The sequence below is a fragment of the Thalassophryne amazonica genome, chromosome 23, assembly GCF_902500255.1.
Source record: "Thalassophryne amazonica chromosome 23, fThaAma1.1, whole genome shotgun sequence".
In the NCBI taxonomy this organism is placed as follows: Eukaryota; Metazoa; Chordata; class Actinopteri; order Batrachoidiformes; family Batrachoididae; genus Thalassophryne; species Thalassophryne amazonica.
Window position 1 is genome coordinate 23,525,157 of NC_047125.1, and position 23,334 is coordinate 23,548,490.

The following is a 23,334-nucleotide window of genomic DNA, read 5'->3' on the forward strand; positions in this document are numbered from 1 at the left end:
CCCGATCCTAGTCGCCAGTTAGTGGTTGAAGTGGACGCCTCGGACTCAGGGATAGGAGCTGTGCTTTCCCAGAGCGGGAAGACCGATAAGGTCCTTCACCCGTGTGCCTATTTTTCCCGCAGGTTGACCCCGGCCGAACGGAATATATATATATATATATATATATATATATATATATATATATATATATATATATATACACGAGGTCTGTTAGAAAAGTATCCGACCTTTTTATTTTTTTCAAAAACTATATGGATTTGAATCATGTGCGCTTGCATCAGACAAGCTTGAACCTTCGTGCGCATGCGTGAGTTTTTTCACGCCTGTCGGTTGCGTCATTTGTCTGTGGGCAGGCTTTGAGTGAGCACTGGTCCACCCCCCTCGTCGGATTTTTATTGTCAGGGAAATGGCTGAGAGGCTGCCGCTTTGCTCCATGAATTTTTTTTCAGAAACTGTTAGAAACAGCCAGTTGGAAACCATTCGAAAGATTCAGATGGATTTCGGTGAAGATTCTGTGGGTATCACACGGATTAAGGTCCATTAAAACTGGATTAAAAATGGCCCACGGCGGCGGAGGACGCACTGCGCCCGAGCGGCCATCGACAGGTTGGAACGAGCATATCACTTCCAAATTTAGGCTCTGTTGATGCAGGACGTCGTGTGACTAGTAGAGAAGTTTCAGAAGAGGTTGGAATCAGCACTTTATCGGCACATTCCACTGTTAAAGGAGATTTTGAAATGAAAGATGTGCGGATGGATTCGCGCCGCTCACAGCCGCTGGACAAACAACACCTCCATGTTGGAAGTCTCACAGGACAAGTTGGAACATGCCCAGCTGTTACACAATTTCTCGGATACTCACTCGACTGAAAAGCCACCGAAAGCCACCTGAATCTTACGAATGGTTTCCAACACGGAGGTGTTTTTTTGTTGAGCGTTTTTTTTTTTTTGTTGAGCGAAATCCTCCGCACGTCTTTCATTACAAAATCTCCTGTAACAGTGGAATGTGCCGCAAAAGTGCTATGTCCGGCTCTCTTGCCATTTCTGTGGTAGTCACACGATGTCCCAGATCAACACAGCGTTCAGTTTAGAAATGATCTGGTTGTTCCAGCCTGTCGATGGCCGCTCGGTGCGCCGCGCCCTCCGCCGCTGTGGGCCGTCTTTAAAAAGGTTTTAACACTCCTTAATCCGTGTGACGCCAACAGAATCTTCACCGAAATCCATCTGAATCTTTCGAATGGTTTCCATCTGACTGTCTCTAACAGTTTCTTGAAAAAAATTTCATGGAGCCAAAGCGGCAGTCTCTCAGCCATTTCACTGACAATAAAAAATCCGATGAGGGGGGTGGACCAGTGCTCACTCAAAGCCTGCCCACAGGCAAATGACGCAACCGACAGGCGTGAAAAAACTCACACATGCGCACGAAGGTTCAAGCTTGGCTGATGTAATCACACGTGATTCAAATCCATATAGATTTTGAAAAAAAATAAAAGGTCCGTTACTTTTTGGACAGACCTCATATTTCTATATACTGTGAATGATTCTTGTTTTTCATTTCATTGATCAATAAAAGGTTAATTTAAATTATCTTATACCTATAAATGATACGCCAATATGATTGGAATAAACACTAAAGAATAAATAGCAATACACCCTTTTCGCTGGTGGGTAATATTTTCATACCACCCGAGTAATCAGCCAATCCAGACAGTGGAGCGGCGCCACGACGAAGAGGCGTGGTCAGAGGAACTGTGAAATACTGGTGAGTCACTATTAATAATTTCTTACGTGTCCAACCTCGTAGGTTGATGGTTAAAATTAAATTCGTTAGTTCTAAAAGTCATCATAATTATTTATAGGAAAACGGTTTTTTTTCTACTAAGGTTTGAACTTTGAGTCTTTACACAGGAGAGAAAAGTGAGAAAATGTTAATGCCTGTTTGAGAAAAGTGTATAAAGTGTGTAGTGAGGGGTTTTACAGCCTTAAAACATCTATAATAATTGTAAAAAAATAACACTGACTACGTTGCGGATTTCCCCTATCACGGGTTATTTTTAGAACGTAACTCCCGCGATAAACGAAGGACCACTGTATATGATAAAATCGTTATCAAGTTCTTTACCAATGAATATGGCAATCAATTAAAGTTGTAAAGTTTAAAGTTTCGCTCCATTCATCCCGGAACATCTCATGGTGGTGGAGCAACGGCAGGGACGTCTTCCTGCTGTCTTCCTGCTGTCCCCTGCAGCTGACCTGAATGCCCCTGCATTCTTCTTAGTCAAAGCCAGAAGTTTCCTGCTCAGCTTCCTCAGCCAGATCTTTCAGGGCCTTTATATGAGTTTGGGGCCTTTGATCACCATGCTCTTCAAGAAGCGCTGGGTGGATGCTTCCATGGACCCCCTGCAGGCCGACTTCCACCAGGCAGCTGACCACCTAGCCTCTCTGCACTCCGTTATCAGATCCAGGTAATGGTCTTTATTCCTCTCTAAGGCTGCCTCCATTCCTCACTCCCATGGGACAGTGAGCTCTGCCAAGATCACTGCCCTAGGTGTGGCAGACTAAGAATAATGTCCGGTCAAAGGCAAGTTGTGGTGGTCTCTGTTGGAAACCCGAGCTGCCGATTGAGGACCACTCTCAGGCTCCAGTCACAATTGCCTGACAGTGCTGCTCTCAGCAGAGTGTTGCTAGAAGTCCTTCCCCCTGAAATGGATCAGTTGGCTTGATGTCAATGATAGGCGTTCCCTGGCTGTTTCCACCCTACAAACCTCCACGATCTCCGTCAGCTTCTGCAGGACTCTGTCATGACACCACCTGTACTGACCCTGGGTCAATGCTGTTTTACAGCTTGACAGGATGTACTGCAGGCTCAGATATGGGGCACTGGAGAGTTGACGCTCTCCTCTGAGCCATACCACAGACAAAGGTTTGCTGAGGCTTGGTAGGGTGTCATAGGTAGACCTTATGAGGAAACTCAGCCTGGCTTGGGGGATCTTCCACTTATCGGCCCATCCTATGGTCCTTCGAGTTACTGCCTCCCAGGTCATCCATCAGCATCCTTGCTGGGAATGGCTAAGGTCTTTGATCGCTAGAGCTCCTCCTCTGTCCTGACTACCTCAGAGATCACTAGCTCTTTCTGTTCCTTGTTTTGGCTTTAAACTACCTCTTCAGAGCAGTCCCCTACCCCAGGACAGTTCTCCCCGACTGCACCCTGTCAACAATATCTTGGTATTTCAGCCTGCTGCTCTCCACTTGCGACCTGTTCGGACTGGGGCTTTGATGTTCTTCACAGATGAGTCAGACGAGTTTCTCAACTCTAGGACAAGCCTCGCTTTCTCCTGTCTGTAGCCCAACAGGATTGACCTCAGTGGCAGTTGAAGTGCATTCTGTTGGGAAAGTGTAGGAACACGGACCCACAACAGGGGGCGCAAATGAACGGACAATGGAGGAAGTCAAATAACAACACTTTACTATTGTGAATAAGCACAACAAACACAACAGATTACAACAATAGACAAAGAACTCAATTCACAAAATGTGTCACGTGGGCAGGCTCGAAGATAAGAGACGTCTGTCCAAAGCAGAACCGGAACCACACGATTTCCTCCGCCACCGAACCCCGGGGATACTGGAGCCGCCAAGTCCCGAACTCCCAGGTGGCCACTGCCTCCGCGTGTCGGATCTGGTACTGCTGGCGAGGAACAAAAACAGTTAAATGTGGGTGCGTTTGCACCCAGCAACCCGTATGGCGGGAAAACCACCTCCACCTCTCGTCGGAAGAATGTCTGCTATTTAACGCACAAAAGTAACAAAGTGTTAATGTCAAAAAGACAACACAGTCGGCTGAGTACTGTACCTCCTAGGTAGAGTGATATCTCGGCAAAGAGGTGGAGATGTCGTCTTGCTGATATACCACTGCTGATCAGATGATTGGTGACAGCTGTCGTAAGTGACAGCTGTCACCCCGGCTGCTCCTGTGAGGCGGCAGCGCCCTCTGGTGCCTGGAGCCCGCGCTCCAGACAGGGCGCCCTCTGGTGGTGGTGGGCCAGCAGTACCTCCTCTTCAGCGGCCCACACAACACATTCCTCCCAAACAATCAAATGCTGGTGAGGCATCACGGTAAGCCCAGCCACTTCTTAATATAGCTATTGGCTTTTGAGTCCATCTTCTGCACAGTGGAGGTGGTGATTTCACACATCTTGAGAGGCTACATCAACCGCCTGTATAAGGTGAATTGGTAGCACCAGCTCTTAAATTTTCCCAAAAGATGGCTCTCGTCCATCTGTGTCAGACCATCGGTAAGTTGTGTCATTACTGTATTAGCCATGTGCTTGTCTGACAAGTCGGCTGTACACAGTTTCCCAAGGCTCCGGACGAGTTGTTCTGCCAGTGTTGGGATCTTCTCATTGTTCACTGTGAATAAGATGTGATCATTTCTGACTCCTTTGCGTATGGAGAGACTGTGGAACAGCTGGTTTAATCCTCATCCTGGCCCGACTCAGGAATTCTTCTAACCTCTTCATTAGCTGGTTGGTACAGGCTGCTGTTTGAAGAAGGGTGGTTACATCATCCATGTAGCTTCAGAGGGCTGGCAGTCCTTAGCCTGACTGTCCTCTCACCCCTCAGACCATCTGTCTCCCGCCGATGAGAATAATTTCAAAAACTGCTGTGAAGAGGATGGGAGAGACTGAGCAACCCACTGTGATGCCTTTCTCTAGGTCAGGGGTGGGCAACTTGTTCCAGAAAGGGCTAAGAGGGTGCAGGTTTTCTTTGCAGCCACTGACTCCACCAGGTGATTTCACTGATTAATATCACTTTGAGCAGATGGAATAAGTTAATCAGTGAAATCACCTGGTGGAGTCAGTGGCTGCAAAGAAAACCTGCACCCTCTTGCCCCTTTCTGGAACAAGTTGCCCACCCCTGCTCTAGGTGGTACCAGTCTGTTGTGATATCCTGTGTTGTGTAGCAAACAGTGAAGCTGATGAAGTAGATGGTATATGGAAGAGTTCTAGGGCAAAGGTGATTAGCTGATGGGTAACAGAGCCATAAGCATTCTCCAGATCCAGCCAGACTACATGGAGATCTTGTTTTTCACACTTGGCTGTCTGAATCTGCTCCCAGATCATGGCTGAGTGTTCCACACAACTGGGGAACCTGGGACACCTGCCTTCTGCAATTGGTGTTGATGAAACAGTTGTTCAGGAGGTAGTTGGTTAGACACTTGGCCACCTCAGAAAATAATATTTTCCCTTCCACATTTAGAAGTGCAATGCCTCTAAACTGGCAGATGTTGCAGGAATTTTGTTCTTTTGGGATGAAGGTCATTAGTGCTCGACTCCATTCTGAGGGGATGTTTTGGACCTTCCAAGCTACTCTCATCAGCGAGTAGCTTCAGCACCATGGGGCAGTTTTTATAAATCTTATAGGGCACACCAATGGAACCTGGTGCAGAGGCACACCTTGCCTTGTCTACCACGAACTTGACTTCAGACCATTTAGGTGGAGTCGTATTAAACTCAATGGCTGGCTCAGAAGGATGGGGCACATGCCCTGGTGATCCAAGTGGGATGTTCTTTTCTTGGTCGGTTAGCTGATTCTTGATGTGTTCCTCAAGTTCCTGCTCAGTAGCTTCCAGCCTTCCACTCTTGTTCTCTTCCAACAGGTTCTGGGCATATCTAAAAGGATCCCAAAAGAACCTTACCCATTCCTTCTCTTTCTTCCCTCTCCACTTCCAGATCCACTCTGCCCTTCTCAGAGTCGCAAGCCTCCTTCTGATCTGAATTACACAACTCTTATAAAAGGACTGTCAGGATAATACATTTGAAAATTTTGTTAAATATGTCTAAAAACATCCACTGTGCAAATATTTCACAAAGAGTTCACTGACGAAGATGTCGGCATTCAGCCTCACTGTGCAGAAGAAGAATCGCCCTGATCATCAAAGTCTGATAATCAACAGGGTCAACCGAGTGTTAAAGGTCAGTTAACCTACAAAAGTAAATCTAAACAGAAGAATATCTAAGCCTTACGCGTAGCCAGGGGCGGGCCTGGGCCCGCCCACTTGTCAGCCAGGCCCGCCCCATCCAATGAGAAGGCTGAGTCAACACTCGACAGTCACATGTTGTTGCTTCATTGTATTCCTATGATATGGTATTGCATTAGCACTGAGCGACAATTAATAAATTTTGTCAAAAAAATCTGGTTCATCTTCTGTGATTTGTATTAATTCATTTTCAGAGTACAGTGGTTCCCCGCTATAACGCGGTTCACCTTTCGCGGCCTCGCAGTTTCACAGATTTTTTTTAGTGCAATTTTGCATGCTTTTTTTTTAACGGCGCATTGTGTTCTGCGTCCTTATCAGGTGAGCCGGTCGCGGCACCGGTCGGCATCACCGTGATTGCTCTCACTGCCTCCGATGCGCTTTCTGCGAGCTCGGTAAATGCAGCAGCGGGCCACCTCCTCCTGTCTGCTGTGCGGAATTGCGCCAAATCTGACAACAGGTCCAGAGACTACGCTCGCTGTTTTGATGCGGATGTTGACCACAGCTGCAGAGCTCCGTGGCCACCGAGAGAGGACTTGGATTCTTTGCGGGTCCCACATCCGTACCTCGGGAGGCAGTGAGCGAGGGGAGAGTACGCGCATTGTGTTCTGCGTGTGTCTGTTTATAATCTTCTCGCACAGAAGAAAAAAGAGAGTGTTTACACAAGAAAGAAAAGTGAGAAAATGTTAATGCCTGTTTGAGAAAAGTGTATAAAGTGTGCAGTGAGGGGTTTTACAGCCTTAAAACATCTATAATTCCAAAAAAATAGCGCTGACTACTTCGCGGATTTCGCTTATCGCGGGTTATTTTTAGAACATGACTCCCACGATAAACGAGGGACCACATTTTTCCTCAAATAAATAGTCTTCTGCGGGCCCTCATCACAATGCCAATAACAACATGCACCGTCGAACGGCTGTTTTCTACTGTTAATCGGATAAAAACGTCCACCAGAACATCCATGTTGACTCACAGACTGAATGCACTCTCCGTGCGTTCCCTTGAAAGAGAACTGACCGAATCGTTGGACTATGATGACGTGATGAGAGTTCAACAAAAAACCCCGTCGTCTCCTGCTGTAGCATGCATTAAAAAGAATCATCAAATGTAAGTGTGAGACCATTAATTACTTTTTTCTTCTAAATAGGCCTAATTGTTAATATTATATTGCAACTGCCACGAATCATGTTGGTGTCCGTTCTGATGTTTTTTAATTTGGCCGCTGAGCCATGGTTTCCATTGTTTATCAATTTCATAATTTGGCCACCGAGCAAACCTGTTTTCATGTTGCGGATATATTTTGAATTTTTAATTTAAAGGACTTTACATGACTAAGTGTTGCGTTGCTGCTTGCACTGTCCATGGGGTGCTTGTGTCTGACACTTTGCGTCTGTGTAACTGTGCACACAGCGTCTGTGCAGTTGGCTGAGATGTGTTCATCATTAAACTTGGAATTCATTTTTGAAACAATGCCTTATTTAAATACCTATTGACGTTTTGGGTTTAGGCCGAGCCAAGTAGGCTACCAGACTTGCACTGAATGTGTGTGTGTGTGTGTGTGTGTGTGGCGCTGCACTGCAGCTTGCATTATCCATGAAGAGTACTTGTGTCTGACATGGCGTCTGTGTGCTCACTTTGCCAGTGCTGTAGGCTAAGTGATAACGTTGCTTGCGATGTCCAAACGAGGCATACTTTTTCAAACTGTGTATTATAATACCTACACCTTACCTACAACCCCAAAGGTTGGGCCCGTCTGATTTTTTCTGGGCCCACCCATTTTATGATTTCTGCCTACGCCCCTGATCTAAGCTCACATTTTTTAATTTGTATAGCACCAATTCATAATAAAATCATCTCAAGGCACTTCACACAACAACACAGAGAACACAACAAAGAATTAAAAGATAAAAACGTGATAAAAAAACAACCTATAAAAAAGTACAAAAAAGTATCAAAATTAAAAATATAATATACATAATACCATAATAACATACATAAAATACCTATGATAAAACAGGGGAAAAGGTGGGTCTTGAGCTTATATGTAAAAGTCTCGACAGTGTTCGACTGCCTTATGTGCAGCGGGAGATCCTTCCACAGAGCAGGGGCATGACATGAAAAGGCTCTGTGACCGGTGGACTTTTTATTCACCCTGGGAACACAAAGAAGTCCCAGGGTGAAGAAAAAGTCTGCCGGTTACAGATAAAGATAACATTTTGAGTATATTGGCTAAAGGTCAGCAAAAAAAAAAAAAAAAAAATCATAATTACAATTCACTGAAGTGGAACACTGATGATATTTACCATTTTATAACACTATAATTTGCCACACACTGTACTGTTTGTATGTCTGTTTGATTCTTCTCTCCTCAGAAGCTAATCAAGATATTTCCAACAAATTTGGCAGATTCATGTAATTTTGTGCCTTGATACAAAAATACCACACAGGGTTTGTTTATAATTTGACTATAACAGTTATGGTTTCTTTAATTTAATTAAACCTTTGTATTTTCTCTCCACTCGTCCATGATACATTTCTGTGGAGTCATACCTCCATGAAATAAGGTGATGCCACACTGCCTCCAAGTGTTCAAGATCTGAAGTAAACTGAGATGAAGATGGTTGTGTCATAAAATCCATGTGCTCATTTGGCTGTTGTCTATCCCGCTATACCTGCAGAACTTTTCAGATTGAGAGGACAGGAATTGTGAGTCACAGTCTCAATGAGTCGTCCATGACAATAAAATACTGGCTTCCAAACTGTCAATCACTTTATCTGTGGGAGTGCACTGTTGAACTGTATAATTGCATGTCCTGCATGATGTTACATGCTCAACATTGTCCAAAAATAAATAATAAAAAACAACCTTTTTGCCATAAACAAATAATCTGAATAAATTAACCACCTTTTCCATCATGGTCCTGGAGCAGCAGTCTCACTACAGCTTTCAGACATTAACAGAGACTTGTCCATGTCTCGTGATGTCACTCCAGATTGACCTTCTTGCCCTCTGTTTCAGTATAAAATCTGAACTTGGCATCTAAAACTGAACCAGAAGGACTTGAAGCAGTTGCATTGTGTGTTTGTGGATTTAGAGAACACTTATTAGAGAGTGTGGAGATGGGAGTTGTGGTATTGCATGAGGAAGTCAAGAGTAGCACAAAAGTCTCTGAGGGTGGTGGATGCTATGCATGAGGTCATCACTACAGCGATGTGATGTGGTGTTCAGAAACCATCAAGGATGGGCTCTGAGACCTTTCCTGTTTGCAGTGGGGACACACAGGTTAACAGATGAAATCAGACAGTAGTATACATGAACTACGATGTTTGTCATCTGCAGTAAGAGCAGGTAGCAGGGTGAGACGAGCCTGGAGAAGTGGAGGTAAGATCTGAAGAGAAGGAGAAAAAAGTCTGTCAGAGCAACATGGAGTACACAAACATGAATGACAGGAAAGAGTAGAGGTGGTGAAGGTAGATTTGTTTAAATATTTGGGGCCAGCAATTAAAAGTAATGGAAAGTGTGATAGAGAGGTGAAAGAGAGTGCAGACAGGGTGGAGAAGAGTGGCAGCTGTGATTTCTGTGATACTTGTGTGAAGCGTCTTGACGCAGCTTTATAAAAACTAAATAAATTGAAATAAATGGAAATTTCTGCAAGAGCGAAAGAAAAAGTTTCCAGGATGGTAGTGAGACCAGATAAATTATATGGTTAAGAGGTGATGGTGTTGACAACACAGACAACACACATCAAGACCGGTGTTGCAGACTGAACGGTCCCCCCTACAGATGGGCCCCCCTGCCTTCACTGTGCACGCGTCATTTCACAGCGTCAGGAGTGATTAAGAGATTATCACCTCGTTTCTGCTTAAAACTGCACTCCAGTCATCATCTGTCTCAGCGACAGATCTCTGAAGCTCTTCTACAACAGTCATTTCCACATAAATTCAGCATTATTTCATAATAAAAGACGGGGGACCGAACACGGCGCGACACCAGTGCACCAGAGACTGACTCTCTGAGTCTGAATTGCTACACCCAAACTGATCAAAGGGAATAATGTGATTATTAACCATCAGATGACAAAGTGAAACCTCTTAAATCATTGGGACAGAAACAAGGCGATCTTCTGTGAATTGCTGGTAACGCCCCGACACGACGCATGCGCAGTGTAGGCAGGGGGACTGATCTGGTCCACCATCCTGTACAGGAATCAATCCAGAGACAGTCTTTCTTGGGATTGTCACAATGACAAAAAAAAAGAAAAAAAACAGGACAAGGAACTAAAGTTATTGGCGTTATTGAAGTTTAAAAGCCAGCATCTGTGATGGTATGGGGGTGTGTTAGTGCCCGTGGCATGGGCAACTTACACATCTGTGATGGCACCATTAATGCTGAAAGGTACACTAGGTTTTGGAGCAACACATGCTGCCATCCAAGCAACATCTTTTTCAGGGACGTCCCTGTTTCTTTCAGCAAGACAATGCCAAGCCACATTCTGCATGTGTTACAACAGCGTGGCTTCGTAGTAAAAGAGTGCGGGTACTAGACTGGCCTGCCTGCAGTCCAGACCTGTCGCCCATTGAAAATGTGAACTGGAGGATGTGAAAATGTATCTTTTCTTGTTTTTATTTAATAATTTGAAAAGAAATTGCATAAAATACAATTTAACTTATTTTTTTATAATAAATTGCAAAACCAGATCTTTTATCTTTTTTTGAATACTGATCCTAAATTGTAACTGTAGCCTCATTTTAAAAATATTTTCAACATGTTTGATACTGATTTAAATTAGACATCTTATTTTAAAGGGGTTTAAATAGCTACAAAGTGTAAACACTTTAACATTTAATCTAGTTACATTTACTAAACAAAGATAATCTGGTTTTAATTTTTATGTATTTGTTTATTTCCTTGAATTTTAAAAAGTCTGTAAGGTAATTTAACACATGTTCAAACTAGACATGAACTAACTCTCAACATTTCTCAGAAGACATGAAACCAGTAGAACTGGTTCTGTCATATTATTTAGCACCTGTATTTCCTGTCTTGTAGGTTTCAGCCCACATCACACTTTGCCAACTACCTGTTTACTCTTTTCAGCTGATCCTTTGTATGCACCCAGAAAACAGCAGCTCGAGGAAGCTGCTGTCATCTGCTTTATATGTTGATAAAAAGATCTGAAAGTATGTTGCAATTTGAGGATGTAAAAGCACAGACGTTCAGACACAGACATTCAGCAGCACAGTGGCCTTGTGCAGGGCTTGACAATAAGGCAATTTATGCACTGGCCCACAGGGCCAGTAGAATCTGAAAGTTACTGGCCCGGATGAAAATATCACTGGCCCATACTTTCACGCCTGTGCCGAACCGGGGGGGGGTAACTGATAAGAATTTTTTAAATCAACACTCAGACATTAGAATTGGGTTTCCTTAATGTAAAAACACTTGAAAACAAACACAAAACTACATGATAAAAACCTTAAAGTGAGTAAACTTTGAAAAACATGTCGGTAGGTAACTGATAGGAATTTTTTCAACACTCAGACATTAATACAAAAATAAATTTATTTCTTGATCATTTACAAAATTAATATGTTAAATTTCATAAACCAAGTTCCCTTGCTAATGTTGTCACCGTGGGGTTTCCACAAGGGCATACTGATTAGACTTTTTAACTGGCGTATGAAATCATACCACATTGTCTACCAGGACATGGTATATTTATACTTACTTGTTAGCATATTCTGGCATGGCCCTACAAGTTCCACAGAAGACAACCTCACTCTCCTCATCACGCTCCAGCCATGGCCGTCTTTTCTTCTAGGAAGTTTGCCACGTTTTCCTCACCCTTTTCTTCTCATATTCAGCATCAGCAGCCTTCCTCTTCTGTGCTTGTTTTGAGGGTGATAGCTGTTCTTTCCTTTGCTTTCCTGGTTTCTGCCCAGGGACAGGAGGTTTCAAGAAATTCATAATATTCACTGCGCTCGATCTTGCTTAAGCGAAAATGACGCGTCGATGTTGAAGCGAAATTTGCGCCACATCAGAAGATGCGCCTGCAGACGAAGTTTGTCTGCACTTCGGCAATGCAGACAAACTTCCCAACATTGCCGAAGTGGTGCAACATGTCCTGTCTCTGGTAGCAGCCTGTGAGCAGGACGTATGTCTCTTTTGTCCTTTATTTCACAACTATGACAAGAGTTTTTGGAGGAGCAGCAGCCCCACAGCAGCGGGAGCGGAGTTTCTTTTTCTTTTTTTAATTGTTTACATGTGCGCGCGTGAACGGGACAGTTGGTCCTCAAGTTGGGTCCTGCAGAGGCAGAAGGACCGCTGGAAGCAGCCATCATCCAGACGCAGCTCCTGCAGCAAATAATGATACTGCCTGAATTGGGAACGTCTCATGACGTTTGTCAGCTTTCCACAACAACTCGCTCCGTGTGATCAAGGTCCGTCATGTTAACTTGACTGACAACCGAGCTGAATGGAAGCTCCTCCTATTTGATGACGCACCGGGGCGAATTTTCGCAGCAAAAGCAGAGCGACACACCGGGTGAAGGAGGCGCGTCCGTTGCCACGCGACCCCCGCGAATTTGTAGCATCTGATCGCGCCCGGTGTGAACGCGGCATTAGACTAATAAATCTGCCCAAAGCGATTTTAATTCTTACTGGCCCATACGGACCAGTGAAATATGAACTTCACTGGCCCGTGGTGGCCCGGAACATGTAAAAAAAGGCCGCCGGGCCATCGGACCAGTGCTATTGTCGAGCCCAGTTGTGGTTAGCATGGTTGCCTCACAGCAAGAAAGTCATGGGATCATTTCCCACCCGTGGCCTTTCTGTGTGGAGTTTGCATGTTCTCCCTGTGTTTGTGTGGGTTTTCTCACACATTTAAAGACATGCAGGTGAGGTGAATTGGAAACCTGTCCAGGTCTCCCTTGCAAAAGAGATCTTGATCTCAATGGGACTAACCTGGTTAAATAAAAATTAAATTCAGAGTTAGGGTTCCTTTCTAGCACTTAAGTAGCAGTCTTTTTTCATGGTCACTTTGATATCTTCCATCATGATTATGATTTCTGCTCAATATCCAGTATCTTTCTAACTTTAAATTATGTTTAAATGATTTGGTGTATATAAACCTGTCATCGTTTAGGTCTAGAAACTACAACCCCTGGCAAAAATTATGGAATCACCGGCCTCGGAGGATGTTCATTCAGTTGTTTAATTTTGCAGAAAAAAAAGCAGATCACAGACATGACACAAAACTAAAGTCATTTCAAATGGCAACTTTCTGGCTTTGAGAAACACTATAAGAAATCAGGAAAATAATTGTAGCAGTCAGTAACGGTTACTTTTTTAGACCAAGCAGAGGGAAAAAAATATGGAATCACTCAATTCTGAGGAAAAAATTATGGAATCATGAAAAACAAAAGAACGCTCCAACACATCACTAGTATTTTGTTGCACCACCTCTGGCTTTTATAACAGCTTGCAGTCTCTGAGGCATGGACTTAATGAGTGACAAACAGTACTCTTTATCAATCTGGCTCCAACTTTCTCTGATTGCTGTTGCCAGCTTTGCAGGTTGGAGCCTTGTCATGGACCATTTTCTTCAACTTCCACCAAAGATTTTCAATTGGATTAAGAACCGGACTATTTGCAGGCCATGACATTGACCCCATGTGTCATTTCGCATGGAATGTTTTCACAGTTTTTGCTCTATGGCAAGATACATTATCATCTTGAAAAATGATTTCATCATCCCCAAACATCCTTTCAATTGATGGGATAAGAAAAGTGCCCAAAATATCAACGTAAACTTGTGCATCTATTGATGATGTAATGACAGCCATCTCCCCAGTGCCTTTACCTGACATGCAGCCCCATAACATCAATGACTGTGGAAATTTACATGTTCTCTTCAGGCAGTCATCTTTATAAATCTCATTGGAACGGCACCAAACAAAACTTCCAGCATCATCACCTTGCCCAATGCAGATTCAAGATTCATCGCTGAATATGACTTTCATCCAGTCATCCACAGTCCGCGATTGCTTTTCCTTAGCCCATTGTAACCTTGGTTTTTTTCTGTTTAGGTGTTAATGATGGCTTTCGTTTAGCTTTTCTGTATGTAAATCCCATTTCCAGTTCGGTCAGAGACGTTGACTCCAGTTCCCTCCCATTCATTCCTCATTTGTTTTGTTGTGCATTTTCGATTTTTGAGACATATTGCTTTAAGTTTTCTGTCTTGACGCTTTGATGTCGTCCTTGGTCTACCAGTATGTTTGCCTTTAACAACCTTCCCATGTTGTTTGTATTTGGTCCAGAGTTTAGACACAGCTGACTGTGAACAACCAACATCTTTTGCAACACTGCGTGATGATTTACCCTCTTTTAAGAGTTTGATAATCCTCTCCTTTGTTTCAATTGACATCTCTCGTGTTGGAGCCATGATTCATGTCAGTCCACTTGATGCAACAGCTCTCCAAGGTGTGATCACTCCTTTTTAGATGCAGACTAACGAAGAGATCTGATTTGATGCAGGTGTTAGTTTTGGGGATGAAAATTTACAGGGTGATTCCATAATTTATTCCTCAGAACTGAGTGAGTCCATATTTTTTTCCCTCTGCTTGGTCTAAAAAAGTAACCGTTACTGACTGCCACAAATTTTTTTCCTAATTTCTTATAGTGTTTCTTAAAGCCAGAAAGTTGCCATTTGAAATGACTTTAGTTCTGTGTCATGTCTGTGATCTGTTTTTTTTCTACAAAATTAAACAACTGAATGAACATCCTCCGAGGCCGGTGATTCCATAATTTTTGCCAGGGGTTGTATAAGGGGTGACCGGGAGGTTTTGAGCGTAATGCAGAAAAAGGGTGTGGTTCTCCATCTTTTGCATTCTAAGAAACGATATTTTAGCGTTTGTTGGATTTTTTAAAATCAATAGTGCATAAAATGAGGAATGTTTTACAATCTTGTTTGTTCCTTTCAGGAAGAAGCAGTTTTAATAATCTGGACTAATTGTGGGAGAACTGAAGATTCTTAATGGATGGAACGGTAAACATCTACTTTCCTTAGTGTTTAAAAAAATTAGGACACTTGAGCTTTTATACTTTTGAATTTTTATGACATCAAAAGAAAAAAACTGCAGACAGTGGAAACTAATCTCTCCAGCATGACACAAACTATATATAAAAGCCAAAATAATGGCGTGCGTAAGTACCGTAGTGACACTTTTGAATATAATACAATGACATCATCACTTTTACTGTCAGTTGTCTTTAGACAAGGCAATGGATGGATACATGAACATTTCAAAGCAGTCATTAAGAAATGCATATAAATGTTTTTGCTGTGAATTTAAAAAGAATCATGTTATAAATGTTAAGATAATGAAGCCTGCAGCTTTTTTCCCATTTGATCTCATAAAGAATTCAAATGTGTAAAAGCTAAAGCTCAATTACACAACTTTTTAAAAAAGGACTGTCAGGGTAATACATTTGAAAATTTTGTTAAATATGACTAAAAACAACCACTGTGCAAATATTTCTTTTTTTAACACAAGGAGTTCACTGACGAAGATGTTGGCATTCAGCCTCACTGTGCAGAAGAAGAATCTCCCAGATCATCAAAGTCTGATGATCAACAGGGTCATCCAAGTGTTAAAGGTCAGTTAACCTACAAAAGTAAATGTAAACAAAAGAATATCTAAGGAAAACATTTTGAGTATATTGGCAAAAGTTCAGCAAAAAAGCATACTTAGAACTGACTGAAGTGGAACACTGGTGATAGTTACCTTCTTTTAATACTATAATTTGGCACATACTGTACTGTTTGGATGTTTGTTTGAATCTTCTCTCCTTGGAAGCAAATCAGGATATTTTAAACAAATCTGGCACATACATGTATTTTTGTGCCTTGATACAAAAATACCACTCTGGGTTTGTTTGTAATTTGACTATGACAGGAATGTCTCTTTAAACTTTTGTAATTTCTTTCTGTATGTCCAAGAAACATTTCTGTCATACCTCCATGGAATGAGGTGATGCCACACTGCCTCCATGTGGTCAAGATCTGAGGTAAACTGAGATTAAGATGGTTGCATCATAAAATTCATGTGCTCATTTGGCTGTTGTCTGTCCCACTATACCTGCAGAACTTTTCAAACTGAGAGGACAAGAAATGTGGGCCACAGTCTCAGTGAGTCGTCTGTGACATTAAAATAATGGCTTCCAAACTGTCAATCACTTTATCTGTGGAAGTGGACTGTTGAAATGCATAATTGCAGCAGTGTGGAAAAAATGTTCAGCATGATGTTGCATGATCAACACTGTCCAAAAATAAACAATAATAAAAAAAAAACCTTTTGCCACAAACAAAAAATCTAAATAAATGCCCCACCTTTTCACCATGGTCCTGGAGCAACAGGCTCACAACACCTTTCAGACATAAGGAGAGACTAATATATGTCTCATGATGTAATTCCAAATTGACCTTTATGCCCATAAATCTGAACTTGGTATCGAAAACTGAATGTAATCGTTCCTGACAAAGATCATCGAACGTGCAAGAATTTGCTGTTCATCTTTCTGTGCCTTCCTAATGCCTCATCACACTTCACAAGAATGAGCAGGAATCAAACCGAATCAGCTGGAATGGGAAAAAACAAACTTGGAGACGCAGTCGTGAAGGACAGATATTTCGACAGCCGTGTATGAATGCCGGTCGAACACTTAGAATGTGGGCGGAACGCAACTCAAGTGATTCACACACATTCGGTGTGCAGCAGCTCCCGAGTGCAGTTGGAATGCGCCCGGAACACAGCATGAATACCCAGAATGCCGGCAGAATGCAGCAGGAGAATATGCAAAATGCACCTTGATTGCCATACAGGTGCAGTTCGATTGCCACCCAAAGTCTGGTCAGAAGACAAGCAAGGGGAAGGGAGGAGGACCAAGATCTGTCTTCTGCTGACCTGCCATTCCTGTCATCTGGATTGCGAATGACATCCATCCTATGAACTAAATTCATGTAAACCAGGTACCTCTGATTATGGCGGTACTGTCATACATGTAAGTGGACCGATCAGATAATACAGCCCCACGCAGGACCAGCGGACCAATCAGATTATATGAGCTCACGCACGAGCAGCGGACTGATCAGATGGCCCCACTCAGGAGCTGTGGACCGAACAGATGACACAGCCCCACACTGGAGCTGTGGACCGATCAGCTGTTATTGCACCTCACTGCTCTGGAAACCAACCGGATGATACGTGCCTCACACAGGAGCTGTGCATCCTGCTGTCAAGCTGGACAGATGAGAGCCGTCAGTTTTTCATGTGCTGTTCTGCAATGTCTGCATGTCCGCATTTCCAGGTTGCCTCGCACACCAACATAATATGAGTGACGTCAGTAATATACAGTAATCATGTTCGGAGCCAGTTTAGATCAGTCAGGCTCACTTTGGGAGGGTCGTTGCACCCCAGTCGAGGTGCACTGGAGGTACAGACGTTGCACATTTAGGACATGCCGGCAGGATATGACGTGCTTGACCATGGCAAATTTCTCTCAAACGCAGTAAGACTTTTTCAAATGCTGTTCTGACACTGTAAGAACACTTAGAACTCAGTCAGAACTCAGTCCACCTCAACTGTAGCGCAATAGTTTTCCACCTCGACTGTTTTGAACATGTGGTAAACATTTGTGCCAGCCACAGGAATTTGCTTGACTGTTTGGAACGCACTCCAGCTTCCAGCTTGAAGAGAATACTCTGTCATGTCCAGGAGATCATTGGTGAATTGCTGCTCAAGCTCCGACATGACGCATGCGCAGTGAAGGCAGGGGAACGACCTGCAGGAGGGACCATTCAGTCTGCGACACTGGGCCTGTTCAGTCATCTCAGGGTCCACCATCCTGTACAGGAATCGATCAAGAGACAGTCTTCTTTGCCACGGAGGGATTGTCAGAATGACAAAAAAAACAAAACAAAAAAAAACAGGACAAGGAACTGAAGTTATTGGCGGTGAAGATGCTGGAGTTTCTGGACAGATTAAGGAAAGATCATATCAGAGCGGCAATGCAAGGAGGCCGTTATGGAGTCAGAGTGAGAGAGGTGACCTGAAGATGTCTGGACATGTGCAGAGGAGGGATGTGGAGTACATCTGGAAAAGGATACTGAGGATGCAGGTGTTACACAGGAGGAAATGATGAAGGTCAAAGAGGAGGTTTATGAATGTGGTGATGGAGGAGGGAGTTGGTGTGACACATGAAGACACAGAGGACAGGGTGAGATGGAGATGGATGATCTGCTGTGACGACTTCTAACAGGAGCAGCCAAAAGAAGATTATTAGCATAAAATTCAAACCTTTCATTGCTGAAACTCATCTCAATAAGTACAAGGCAGATTTAAATATATGAAAATAATCCTGAATAGGTTTTATATAAAATTGTTGTCATGTCCACAGAGACACAGCTGGAGAATCTGTTGGAAGATCTGGGTTTGGAGCAGCACAGAAAAAAGAAGTTAAGAGGATAGGGTTAGATGGAAATGGATAATCCTCACAAGAGCAGTTAAAAGATTCTTGTTGTACAATTAATACATTTCATTACAGAAACTCATCTCAATAACTATTGTGCAGATATTTTCAAGAAAATATGAAATGATCAATAATAAGTTTTATATAATACTGCTGTCATGTCCACAGAGACACAGCTGGAGAGTTTGTTGGAAGATCTGGGCCTGAAGCAGCACAGGAAAGAGAAGTTATCACTGAGAACGGTTCTTCAGGTCGACAACAACACCATCACTGATGAACCTGCAAAGTGTTTGTCAGACCTTCCATGGTACTTTCTGAAAAAACTGTTGATGTTCAGTGTCACAGCGAGGAATGTAAAATGTGAATCAGCATGCGAGTCAAACTATGATGTTCAGTCAAAAAATACAGAGTTAGATTTTGATGATCTGTACAATAGTCCAGAGTCAGATGATGCGCTAAACCCCCTGGACCTGATCACCGCTCTGTTTCTGTGCTCAGATGGTTTTGTTCAGCAGGAAATGGCCCTCAAAATGTCCATGTGTCAGTTCTCAGTTCCTCTGCTGCTTCCTAACTGTGACACAAATCAGTGCACGCTCATGCTTTGGGCCATGAGAGACATCGTTAAAAAGTACAGACCTCAGTCGCTTTCAGAATCCAAAGGCTTTATTGAAGAAAGAATTGTTCACTCTAAACTTCCAATGATATCTTTTGTCAGACATGTTCAAGTCAGAGATGCTGAATAAGCTTCTGAGCAATTCTCAGCAGTACCACGACACCTTTGTTCACCGAAACATGGAGTGTGGCGATGCACCAAGGAGAATATCCAATGGATTGACTGAAATTACTTGGTATCTTCCTTGTGGGAATGAAAACATGGATATTTTCAGCGAGCCAGTGGCTATAGCTAACCTCCGCGGGGACATTGCTTCACTTGAAACACAGTATTCCTTTTTGTGCCAGACATCTGCAGCGGTTTTTGTGTTCTTTGACAACTTGGACCCAGAATCCAGCAAACGTATGCTGAGCCAATGCAAGGCAGAGTTGTGTTTAGTGGGAAATCTGCAGAGCAAAAGCTTCTGTCAGGATGATTTTAAAAAAGTAGCAACTGATTTGAGATTGACCAACAAAAACATCATTTTGAAGAGGAAGCAGATGAATGATGCAGAGTTTGTGAAAAATTTGAGGAAATCCATTCGAGATATAGTTGACAAGTCAAAGTTTAAGATGCAAGTTGAGCAGATGAGTAATGTTGCTCATGAACTTGGTATCTTGGTTGATGAAGATTGCCCTGAGTGCCAGACTGCTAAGAGAAATGCAGATTCCATCACTGAAAAAATACAAGACTGTTTTAATTACAAAAAAGACAAACTTCCCTTACAAGGACAAATTTGGAAAGATTTGACCTCTTTGGAGAAAGAAGAATGTAGACTTCGAAAGGTTGGTTCCAAAGACATAGAAATGTACAAAAATGAGTTATTAGAAAAGAAAGAGAAACTCAGGAAAGAACAAAACTCTTGTGCCATGTCAGACGCTGTGACATGTTTCATCAGTGCCCTTTCAACCTCAGATATCGAGAGGCGATTTTTCCTGAAATGGATGAGAATTAATCTTGATAACTTATCTCGAGAAAAACAGTCTGACCTCAGGGAGCAGTACAACAAGAAATGCCAGAATTCTGAGAACAAAGAGGAAATTAAAGAGATCGACAGACAACTTTCTGACAGCTCACTGGGGATTGAACACTTCTTACGTGAAATGGGGTAAATCTACGAGGCTGCTGCATTTCTGTCAGAAAGAGACGCAGCACATCAGCAACTGCAGCATTTACCCAAACTGTGTGCAGAATTGCTGCTTGATGGATTTCCACTTGAGCTTGTAGATGGAGACGCATCCAACATCCCTCTGAGGTGGGTGACTGACATTCTGTCTGAGCTGGAAAAGCTGGTGTCTCCAAACAACAAGATGTTGGTCATCACAGTTCTTGGAGTTCAGAGCACAGGAAAGTCCACTCTCCTGAACACCATGTTTGGAGTGCAGTTTGCTGTCAGCAGTGGTCGGTGCACCAGAGGAGCCTTCATGTTGCTCATCAGAATCAAAGAAGATGTCAAAAAACTGCTTAACTGTGACTTTATGGTCATCATTGATACTGAGGGCTTAAAGTCAGCAGAACATTCACAGCTAGAAGAAAGCTATGAGCACAACAATGAACTTGCAACATTTATTGTGGGAATGAGCGACATCACAATTATCAATATTGCAATGGAGAATTCATCAGAAATGAAGGACATTCTGCAGATAGTTGTGCATGCATTCCTCAGGATGAAAGAGGTCGGCAAAAAGCCCAAGTGTCAGTTTGTTCATCAGAACATTTCAGATGTTTCAGCCCATGAGATGAACTTAAGAGACAGGAAACTATTCTTGGAGCAGTTAAACGAGATGACCCAGGCATCTGCCAAAATAGAAAAGAAAGAAAGAAACACGAGCTTCACTGACGTGATGGAATACAATCCAGACACTGGCAACTGGTACATTCCTGGACTGTGGAATGGGAACCCCACCAATGGCACCAGTTAATGCAGGGTACAGTGAGGCAGTCTATGAGCTGAAGAAAACCATAATCCAAACTTTGGGGGGTTGTGAGTCATCTGCTAATAAGATCAGTGAGTTTAAAGGCTGGATGAAAAGCCTGTGGAATGCAGTAAAGTATGAAAAACTTCATCTTCAGCTTCAGAAATAGTCTCGTGGCTGATGCATACATGAAAGTATGCACAGAAGTCAAACAAATGGGAATGGGAATTCAAGAAACACATTGTACACATGGATTAAAAATGCTGAAATAAATATTTCCAACTTTGGAACAGTTGCTTTGAAATCAGAGATCTCTGACTTGGGAGCATTCATCACAGAACTGAAAACTGAAGCTCTGTCAGAGCTATCTAACAGGAGATGATTGTGATGAAATCGGCAAAGTACTTTGAGCAAAAAGAGGGTCATATGTATCTAGTAGAACGATATAAACAGGACTTCTCAAACCGTTGTGAAGAACCTTTGACAGGAAACTGAGCAACTCTGTATTCAATCAGCTGAGAGAAGCAGCTGAAATCAAACGAGGAAACACAGAGCTGGACAGAATCAAAGAAAACCACAGAAGGCCAGTTAGAAAGCAGAGTCCTTGCACTGATTGAGAAATGTCAGAAGAAAAATGTCAGATGACAGTGAAGAACTGGAAAAAAGAATTTGAGGAGCTGTGGACTAAAATGCTGGAGGAGCTGATCTTCTCCAAACAAAACATCAAGGATGTGTTCAACAGCGTGACTCTGTATTTGAGAATGAATTTGTCACACAGAGGAAGTGCAGCACAGCTCTTAAATCAAAAACCCCTGCGTCAATGTGGAACAGAGCCTTTCAAATATAGAGCTGAAGGAAATTGGAACAAATTAACAAATACTTTCTGGACAGTGACTCACCTTAATGATTACCCAAAGGCTGTACAAAAATGTCTGACAGAATTATTGCTGCTTGTACAGACTTTGTGTCAGAGAAAAAGCAGACACGCAGAGATTACCACGACATGTACATTGAGGAGATCCTGAAAATCATTGATGAGAAGATGGAGAATGAAGATCTTACCAAAGACATTGAGTATGAAGTTTCTCTGAAACAGCACATCTGTGGAGCTGCAGCCAGAGAGTTTCAAAGTTTACATGAAAAATTCATTGAAGAGAACGATCCTTACAGATATCTGACTCAGAAGAAAGAGAAGTTTTTTGGTGACTTTAAAGATGTCTTTCAAGAACAAGACCAGTGCCAGAAGAAGGCAGAAGAATTCACCGAGCACTGCTTGAAGCCTGCAATCAAACATTCTATCAACACTTCCTTAGGTCCTGATATCATCAACGAAATGCTGAAATGTCCACAATTCAGCACCAGGACACATTTCCAGTATGAAATTTTACTGGATTTGCTGAAACATGAGAGATTTTTACTTTACCACAAATACATTGACTCATATGAGGAGTATGTAAAGGACTGGATTCTTGAGCAAATACTGAATCACTTCTCCAGTGGAAGTAAACATCTGAGTTTGAAGATCAACATCTTCAGTCACTGATCAGGAGCATCAATGATTCCATCAAAATGCCAAGAAAGAAAACTCTGACAACATAAAGAAATTTGTTGAAGAAATCTGCAAGGAACTTGGTGATAAACTGGTGATTTCTCTGATGCAATGTTCTCTGGTTTTTGCTCAGCGACCGGCTTCCTTCTCTTCTGATGGAAGTCGTGTTTCGTATGTGACAAATTTGCTCCGAGGTGACGCCTTAGCTTGGGTCACAGCGTTGTGGAGTACCAACTCGCCATTGTTAGGGTCCTTTAAGGATTTCTCCCGGGAGTTCCGACTGGTTTTTGACCATTCGGTGAAAACGAATACCGTTGCTCAACGGTTGCTGAATCTCAGGCAGGGGAGGCGGAGTGCGGCGGAGTATTCCGTGGATTTCCGGATTTTTTCTGCTCAATTAGGTTGGAATGCCGCAGCATTACGGGGCGTGTTTGTAGACGGGTTAAATGAGTCATTAAAAGACGAGCTGGCGGTCCGTGATGAGCCAAACGATTTAGACGAGCTAATATCGTTGGTGATTCGTCTAGATGATCGGATGAAGGAGCGTGGACGCGAGAGAGGACGCCCATCAGAGCGGTTTTTTTTGTCTCGGGGCTTTCCCCGACACAAAGCTGGGCCACCTCCTCTTCGCCCCACTGAGGCTCCTCCGAC

At 42.9% G+C, this 23,334-nt stretch overlaps 1 pseudogene; it reads left to right on the forward strand.

The window, feature by feature from the left end:
* Positions 1 to 5,888: 5,888 nt before the first annotated feature.
* The window catches only part of LOC117505409, a 30,354-nt pseudogene continuing 12,908 nt past the window's right edge, over positions 5,889 to 23,334 (forward strand).